Source organism: Echinops telfairi, unplaced genomic scaffold (assembly GCF_000313985.2).
Source record: "Echinops telfairi isolate 266 unplaced genomic scaffold, ASM31398v2 ScPeMD7_7406;HRSCAF=8444, whole genome shotgun sequence".
NCBI lineage: Eukaryota > Metazoa > Chordata > Mammalia > Afrosoricida > Tenrecidae > Echinops > Echinops telfairi.
The window spans coordinates 4,906,751-4,916,407 of NW_022111306.1; the positions used below are offsets into that span (position 1 = coordinate 4,906,751).

The following is a 9,657-nucleotide window of genomic DNA, read 5'->3' on the forward strand; positions in this document are numbered from 1 at the left end:
GGGGAAGTTTGGGGCGCCCGCTGCGGCCGTGGGGACCGCGGCCCCGTGCGTGCCGCCGCCGCCGCCTTTGTGCTGCGCGTGGGCCGGGTTCCTCTGGCTGGAGGAGCTGGTTTCGGCGCTGGTGGCGAGGGAGGTCTGGTAACTGACCCCAGTCGGTTTCTTTGTTTTTATTTTCTCAGATGGCTACGGGCTCTGGGGGAAAGTGGGAATGACTGTCTAAGCAAACATGGACCCTGCCCAAGACAGAATCACCCCAGCCGTTTGTTCCTTCCCACCCCTGATGGTTGTTCTAAGGAAGGTTAAGAAAACGTCTTTCCCCTTTAAAGGGATTTTTTTTTCTCTTCAGTTTGACCTTGTCGCTAAAAGTACATAAAGCACCTGTTTTTTGAACGGGAGTTTGCCAGACTTAGCCAGTCTTTTAATATAAGCCACAGAACTGAGCGCGATAGGTTGCTCCAACCTAGGTTAAAGTCAAAGTTTGGCTTTGGTGGCACTTAAAGTATCTATATAATGATTTGGAGGACGGGATCTATTTCGACCTAAAGGTATGCCTGACTGACTTAGTGTTGGTGATTATTCACTGTGGTAGCTCAGCATGATCTTCCAGAAGTAAACCCCTAAGGAATAGGGCTCCTCTGAGATTTTATAGGAGGTGTGGGCAGGAAGCTTCTCCAGGGGGAGAATGTCTAGCTAACCCTGCTCTCCTTCCTGCTTCCAGTAAACTGGAGTTGATCTCTCTTAAAATTTCTTTTCCGGCTCTTTGTTTCTTTTGAGTAGCCCCAGGAATAGCTCAAAAAAATTAATGCTCGTTTGACACATGGATGCATGTTTGGTATTTGGCGATTGCTTCTAGTCTAGACTTCGGATAAGCAGACCCATATCTATTGCCTCTTTCCTGGTTTCCTTGTATTTGAATCATGGCTACAATCTAAAAGTGGTCATTACTAGAAAATACTACTATCTTTAATGCACTGGTCCCAATCCATACAAGTTGGTACCCATTTTATGTTTTTATGTTAATACATAAACACACTCTACAAATTTTGGTTGATCAAGTTACCAAAGAAAAATCTGAAAGGTAACTGATATTCCTAATACTACATTTCTGCAGTGAATAGAAAGCAAGAATGTCAAGAAAATGAGAAAGTGGATTCAGTAATTAAGGCTTTGAGAATTTTTTTCACAGGGAACTGTAGTTTAAGTGCTTAAGAGGTGTTTTGCAAATACACTGAGACTCTTTCATTTGTTTTCCTTAATTAGTATTTTATAGCCGATGTAGAGGTATATTTCAATATTCTAGGAAATTGAAAACACAACATGCAGTGCTTAATGCTTTTTGGATGATATAAATGGAGATTTCATTCATAAGGTGAGTAGAGGATGGGGAAGTCCGAAAGATGAGAGTTCTACAGACTTCCCTTTGCATTAATTTTGCAACAGTTTGTAGTTCAATAGATCCTGTATTCTAGAATCTCAGTGGACAGCAGGCTTCAAGGTGGCTTTAATTGCACAGTATTCTTCTTAATGTAGATCTGGATCTTGGGTGGTCTTTTTTTCTCCCAGGGTATAAATCATCTTCTAGGAAAATCAAACTCTGGTTAGACCGTGTGGCAGAAAAGCAGCATGATAACAATGTAAAATTGGCGAAAGTTTACTCATCTTATTTGAAACGTATATCAACTTTCTAAGGCAGTTAGGATGGATTAATTTACCTTGCCAAGTAGGTAGATGGTTGCTCCAAACAAAGAGAAATATTCTTAAGTTGTGCTGGGAATAAATTGCTGGTTGAGAAGAAAACAAATGTGTTGAGTCTCTAGGCTAGTTGTTCAGCCATTTCCAAGGTTAAAAATTTGTTAAAAGTTGTGATCATCTCAATATACTTGCCTCCTGCAGCTTTGTAAATAAGCAAGTAACTTGATAATGTCCGTTGTTATTCTTACAACTTTATGAAGTAGTTATTTTATGGAAGATAAAACTTAAGGCCTAGGTTACTTACCGGTACCTTATCCGAGGGAAGGATTCAGGTAACAATTGAATAGAAAGAATTGGTGTGTGCTCCCCTCCCTTTGGCAACTGGTTTGACATTGTCCTTTCAACTCTAGCTTGCTTGTCCAATTCAGAGTCAACCATTTTATATCATTAGTCCTTTGAAGACCTAGGAAATGTCACTTCCTCGTTTCTTTGTCCAGGGGAAGGGATTGTCCAGCAGCAGCATCATGTTTTGTCTGTAAGAGAAATTTTTATTGTCTTTTGGTTTCTTTTTAATTGAGTTTGCAACTAAGATTTTCTGTATTATGGAAGTAACCTGGAAATGCAGCTAGTTCAAAAGCAGGGCATTTGATTTTGAGGCGGAGAGGATTTTTTTTTTTTTTTTTTGCATCAGGAACAGAAGGCAACAACACATAGGCTATTTTACGTAGTACCAAATGACAATTAGCTAAAGTAATTCATTTCTAGCTTGGTGTATCTATTTCCACCTATTATTATAAGTTTGATTTGGTTTAATGCTTTTTAAATTTGGTTACTGTTAATAATTATGGAGCTTACATTGCTCTCATTTTGAGACTCGTCTGTTCCTCATGATTGAAATGGAGAAATATTTTAAATATAGGTTGTTATAAAAGCATTTAATTACTTAGCATTAATCTTCTAATGAAAGCAATTCAGATCATGTGGCTACCCTATGCTTCAAGTACTTAACAATTTCCATTTGGTTTCTATGTACTATATAATCAGCACCTGGTTATGTGACGACTTAGTTCCTGCCCTGAAAGAGTTTACTTGCTCTTGATCACACTCTGTGGTAAACAAGCATGTGAAATAACTTTGTGCTTGATGTTTTCTTAGAGAAAGGGTTTTGTTAAGAGAAGAAATTCTGGGGGGACAAACATCCAGGTCAAGGAATGGAGGGGAAATCTGTCTCAGAAACAGCAGCTTGAATAGAAGTGGTGTGGCTAGTTAGTAAAGCCATTTAGACACTCCTGGAATATCAGGATTCCAAGTTGGATGCAGCTGATAAGGCAGGAGCTAGATCTTGAAAAGCTTTGAATTCCTTGGATGGAAAGCCATCCTCGGAAGGGATGATTATTGTTTGCATTTTAGAAGATACCACCTTTTTAAAGGATCACGAAAAAGGGTGAGTGGGGAAGGGGAAGTAGAAGCCTGTGAGCCAGAAAAATGAAGACGCAGGATACCTAAGGTTCTAGATAAGTGAACCAACAGTGTGGGACGTGGCACAGAGGTGGAGGAAGACGCCAGATTTTTGAGTGACTGAACAGTCACCAGGATAGGTGGCCATATGAGCAGGCTTTTGTGTTTAAAGGGTAAGATTGTTTCCTGCTCAATTGACTATATTGATCAGGAACAAAGGGGAGGCAATGGATCAGGACATGAATATTGGAGAATTATTAATGAGTGTTTGTTAACTTCCCAAAGAGCTGTCTCCAAACAAATCAAAAGGGTACCTGTAACGAAGGAGACGAGACAGTGGAAAGACTTGTACATAAAAATAACTGTTAGGGCTTAGTGCCTACCATGTGCCAGCCTTTGTTGTGTGCTTTCCAGGTAGATTAAAATTTTATGAAGAAAACTGAAACAAAACCCACTGCTATGGAGTCGGTTCTAACTCCTAATAGCCCTGTCTATATAGGATTTCCAAGTTTGTAAATCTTTATGGGGTCAGATAGCTTCCTCTTTCTCTGCTGGTGGGCTCTTTTGAACTGCCAACCTTGAGGCTAGCAGTCCAACACTTAGCCCACAGCACCGCCAGGGCTCCTCTATTTAATGAGGAAACAAGGTTATTTAGAGAGCCTGAAGAACCTGGTTGAGGTTAGGGTCAGACCAGTTGTGCACCACCATACTTCAAAGATGCCATTCCCCCTTTCTGAGCTTTTGTCAAGCTTGAAGATGGGAGGACTGTGTCTTAAATCAAATAACCCAGTTTTGTGACCTTCACATTTCCCTGAAAAGGCTAAATTAACTCCTCTTTCCACAGACTAGGGCTTAAAAGAAATTCTTTAGAAACCAGAGGATTCTACCTTAATTTGTTAACTACAAGGTGACTTCAAAAAGATTTGTGGAAAAGTGTCGCATTTTCCTGTGAACTTTAAGTCCCCTTATATGTCCACTGAGAATTTGACTTTTTTCCAAATTTAAGGGAAAAAAGGGTACACAGACACTAATAGGTTTCATATTCTTGCTTCAACACATCCTTGGAAAGTAGAAGTGAGACTGCACCCTAGAATTACAGAGGGGCAAATAAAATTAGAAGTGACTTCCTATTTAGTTGTAAAGATAAAACAGAACTAGCCTCCAAGTTGACTTATTTCAAAGCCTTTCAGCTAGATGCAGCGGTTTTACAACCTGTGGGTTGTGACCCCTTTGGGGGTCAAAGGGCCCTTTCACAGGGGTCACCCAGTCCATAGCAGTAGCAAAATTACAGTTAAGTAGTAAAGGGTCGCGGCATTAGGAAGGTTGAGAATCACTGAAGTTACGTTTATTTAACTTACAACCATCCCTTAAAAGTCAGTGCCATCTCTCCAGCCCTTCTGGAATCTCACCTGGTGTAACATCCGGTGGGCCTGTTACCATTTTATGGTTTTATTTTTGATATAGGATCTTTCAGCAGAAGATTGATTTCTGAATTTTATTCCTTTCCTAGGAGGTGAGTTCCAGCCTCTTTTGCCAATTACGCATTCTAACAGATTTGGAGAATCTGTTGGCAAACAATTGGGGTTCACCTTCCCTTTCTCAGTTTCACTCCAGACAAATTTAAATTGCCCCTTAAAAGAAAAATAGTAAATTCAGAACTTCTGTTGTTGGCGGGCAGGGTGTGTGTGTAGGGGGGGCAGATGCCTAGAAGTTGCAAGAGGAAATAATAGGTTTTAATTGCTCTGTGGCTTCGCTTAGTTGTTGATAAAACGTGGTGGGGAACGTTGCAACCAGTGGCCTAGCAGCGTGTGAACACAATAAGCTGTCGTGTTGACCCTTTGTGAAGTGTTGCTCCAGTTACACTGTTACTGTTTACTAAATCATTTGTGATTAAAGAGAGCCTAACATTGACTAGAATGCTGTCAAGGAGTGGCATTACAGCAACTCAAGGATCCCCAGTATATTTTTCTTTTTCTTCCATTATCCTGTCAGTAGAGTTCAGCTCGAACAAAATGCAGCTCTCCTTCCCTTCAAAAGTGGCCCTTGGTTGTTTAGTTCCTTTTGCCTTTTGTCCACCACTCCTTCCTTCCCACTTTTAGAAATCTTTCGCTTGTCTCTTCTTTGCGGTTTCTTTCCCATTCTGCTTTGTTCTCATTTTACTATTCTGTAGTCTCTCTTGGGGAGTATGTTCCCTAAGAAGTGTCTTTACATCCATCTATTTTTGAGGAAGCTGTGTAAGTGCTTTGGACTTTTCAGATTCCTCTTTGGTTAAAGTGAAGGTATGTGATTAAAAACTTATTAGGGGAATGATGCTCTTAGTTTAAATCATAATTTAAACAGCAGTATAGAAGGGAGTAAAATGAAAGTAAGCTTTTAAACTAATTTTTAAGGCCATTTACTTAAATGTCACATTTTTAAAATGTGCTGTGGTAAAATTATTGCTATGCCTATTATGTGCCTGTTTCATAGACAAGACATTTTGGGTTTAGCTCCCTCTGCACATTTATTTAGTGGATCGAACTGCATTCTTTTTAAGAGCTGAAGCAATATTCTACTTAACTAGTCTGGAGATCTATAAACACTTAGGTTGCTTTCATTTGCAGTTTTTAAAGTTTTGTACTGTTGATAACTTTTTTTTTGTATTGTTGGTAGCTTTAGTGCAACGCTTGGCAACCCCATGTGCAAAGAGAAGGAAATATTAATCTCAGAATCATTCTTCTGCTCCTATCTGTTGTTGCTCCTATCTGTTGTTGTGGTCACTGTACTTTGAGCACCTTCTAAGCTAGTGAGTACATCGTCTAGAACTGTATCAGACAGTTTACTATTGTGATCCCCCTAGGACAGTTCTCAACCTTCCTAATGCTGGGACCCTTTAATACAGTTCCTCATGTTGTGGTGACCCCCAACCATAGAATTATTTTCATAACTAACTTTGCTGCTGTTATGAATCAGGCGAACCCTGTGAAAGGGCCCTTTGACTTCCAAAGGGGTCGCGACCCACAGGTTGAGAACTGCTGCCCTAGGGTTTTACTATGCTAAGTTTTGGAAGTACTGTATATCTCTAAACTTACCAGTTAGTCTTTGTCTGTAAGCTCTGCTGAAACCTGTCCATGGTGGGTGACTGCTGGTATTTGAAATACAGCTTCTCCAGCATCATAGTCAACATGAAGTATGACAAACTGAAAAATGGGTAGTGATTTAAAGGTCAAGGTTAGTTGAATTTAGAAAGAAAAAGTGATGATTAACACATAAGATTTTGTTACATGTTCTCCTAGTTTGTGCACATCAGAATTTCATTCCCAAGATGGCATGGAGAAACGGAAATGGCTTTCCTAGGGGCATGGTTAGTTTTTTCAGTTGGTTTCTGTATCTAGTCTGCCCAGTGACATTTTGGATTTTGGAAAGGACCTTTGCATTAAAAAAAAAAAAAACCCAACAAATACTACTACTCAGAAGAGAAGGAATTTAGAAAGTGAAATTGGGGGAGTTTTTTTTTCTCTTCAAATTATACATCCTCATCCTAACAGGTGTTAAATTTATCCTAAAAGGACCATTTCCATTTTAAAAGATGTTCCATTAACACTCATAAGAGATTTTAGTCAACAAAACAAAAAACCAAAACAAAAGACAACAAAACATTCTGCAGAATTAAAGTTCTTTACCTTTTTAAGGTCTTCAAATTCCATATTATAAAAGGTATTGAAATCTACAGTTTGCATCAGAATATTCCTACTGTTCCTGGTGGGAGCTTGGTTAGCAAGTGCCTGGTACTGTTAAAATTTGTAAGACGTGATCTATCATACTTAATGTTTAGGAGAAAGTGTTTCTGAAATAGCATCCCTTTTCTCAGTATTAGTTTTTGCTGTGAAGATTGTTCCTCATATTTATATTTCGTATTTAGGAACGTATTCTATGTGTAGAATTTAAAGTCAAGTTAATTAAAGCACGTTGGTTTCATAATCTTATTAGATTAGGTTAGAACTGACCCTTTTGGCTTTTCGATGGACAGTGGTCACCTGCTAAAAGTATAAGCCCTGTGCTTTTTTAGTAAGTTGATTAGATATTTATGAAACTCAAAGCTCTAATGTGGAAGAAACCCTGGCAAATCAACCAAAAGAGATGTTTAGAATTAATCATTATTTTAAAATTCTCTTTCTTTTTTTAATTTTTTCTTGTCTTGTCTATGAGAGGCTTTGTCTTTGTAATTACAATGAAATAAATACTCTTACTGGTTTCTTTTTGCAGATTTATCTGTTAGCTTTGAGAGAGATTCCGTTTAGTCAGAACTGTAATTCTAGTGTGGATGATTTGTCTTTAACCATTTAAGAATATTTAAAGTTTATGTGGGTACTTAGTTGACTGCTAAACAGTCAGTGAGAGAGTGCTTTATAAAAATGTAAGGTGCTTTAATCAGCACATTTATTCAATGACTACTTTGTGCCTGGCACTTCCTAGATGCTGAAGTTACAGCACAATTCCTTAACCCACTGTCTCTCTTTTTTAATAGGCTTATTAGGATCTAATTCACACACCATAAAATTCACTTTTATCTCAGTTCACTGATGTATATTCTTAGAGTTGTGCAACTATCCACCACTATTTAATTTTAGAAGATAAATGGTGGGATTTAATCAGCATCTTGAGCCCTTCCTAAATTTTGGCTTTATTTCAAAGCTTAATATTCTGATTTCCCCAAACACATACTTAGGATGAGATTGGGGTCTGCTCTCAGTCTGTAACTAGTCATCAATTAGAGGCAGATGGCAATTGTTTCCTTTTCTATTTTAAAACATAATGCTGTTAGGGTAACTCCTGTGAGATTACATAAAAAAGTCACAAATAGTTTAATAACTGGCTGTGTCATTTGAACAAGTAAAGTGGATTGATCTAGAAGAATTTTAATATTTCAAAAATGTGAGACTAGCAAAGAAGTATGTAGTCAGGTTAAACATCAGCAATCATTGCTTTAAAATCCAGTTGCGCCCGCCTACCACCAATTCCTAAAATAATTTAGTCTCAGAAGCCGTTTTGTGCCCATGATTTTTCTCCAGAGATTAGAGATGTTTTGTGGTTGTTGTTGTTTGTTTTTACATTAATGTATCTGTAGATTTTGTGAAAATGCTTTCAGTTAATCTCCGTGCTCCTCAAAGCACAAAATGGTTAAACACCAACCACTGTTTAACTGGGTTGCTGTAAACAAAGCCCAAAACGAAACCCCTGTGTATTTGCTGCAGATTCCCAGGTGCCTCTCAAGTGCAGGGATAATCTTAGAAAAGGTTTAATAGGTCTATTAAGTAGTCGTCCTTTAAAAGGCTCATTCTTTACTGTGTGTTGCTTTATGACAAGTGTCAACGCACTTCACTGTGTGTGTTACTGGGAAATGCCTAGAAGAAGGTGAATCTTGGCATTGAGATCCCACTTATTTTAGATGGAGTAGACCTGGTGGTGTAACGGGTTACACATTTGGCTGCTCACTGAAAGGTCAGCAGTTTGGAACCACCAGCTGCTCCCAGAAAAAGATGAGGCTTTTCACTCTCTTTAAGGTTTACAGTCTCAAAAATCCACACGGGGCAGTTCTACCTGTCTTGTTGGGTTGTTTTGATTCACAATTGGCTGGATGGCAGGGGCTTTTTTACGGGTGGTGGTGGTTGGTTTAAATGGTGGCTCCCTGTCAGTCTCTAAAACCCACAGGAGCACTTCTACACTGTTAAAGGGTCTCTGAGTCAAATCAAAAGCATTGTTTTTGGTTTTGAGTAGTTTCAGATAAAAGAGCCCTGTTGGGAAGCGTTGGGCTGCTAATTACAAAGATTGGTGTTTCCAAACTTGGTTTAGATAAAAAAAACAAAAAACCCTTTCTCCTAAAGATGAAGCTATTTGCTCCCTAAAGATTGACAGCCACGGAAACCCTCCCCTGTGAGTCCCAGTCAACTTAATAGCAGTCCCAGTCAACTTAATAGCGTTGGATAGTTTTAAGAGAGGAGCCCGGGTGGTAATAGTGGTTAAATTGCCCATCTGTTGCCTAAAGGTCAGTAGTTCAAATCCACTGGCCACTATGGGGAGAAAGATGTGGCAGTTTGCTTCCAAAAGGATTTACAGCCTTTGAAAACAATATGGGGTTCAGTTCTATAGGTCCCCCATGAGTTGAAATCTGCTCTTTAGCAGTGGGGTGGGGGTGGGGGTTGGATTTAGTTTTGGGTGTATTTGAACAGAAGAATTTTGCCAGATCAAAATTAAAAGAAAAAAGAAAATAAGGTCACAACTAGGAGGATCGTGAATCATAAGAAAATTTAGTCCTGTTTTCCCTCATATCTGAGACTGTTTTTTTAAAAAATCGTTTTATTAGGGGCTCATACAACTCTGACCACAATCCATACATACATCAATTGTGTAAGGCACATTTGTACATTCATTGCCCTCGTCATTCTCAAAACATTTGCTCTCCACCTAAGCCCCTGGCATCAGCTCCTCATTTTTCCCCTCCCTCCCACTTCTCCCCTCCCTCATGAA

General features: G+C 39.0%; 1 protein-coding gene across 2 annotated transcripts in view; it reads left to right on the plus strand.

The window, feature by feature from the left end:
- SINHCAF (SIN3-HDAC complex associated factor) overlaps positions 1-9,657 on the plus strand; it is a 33,004-nt gene that overhangs the window by 2,212 nt on the left and 21,135 nt on the right. The window contains exon 1 of one of the 2 annotated variants that reach the window (XM_004700003.2): positions 1,351-1,369. The exons of the other annotated variant lie outside the window; for it this stretch is intronic. The gene's annotated coding sequence lies outside the window, so the exon portion shown is untranslated. Of the gene's footprint in view, positions 1-1,350; positions 1,370-9,657 lie in introns of those variants that run through there. 2 annotated transcript variants of the gene reach the window in all.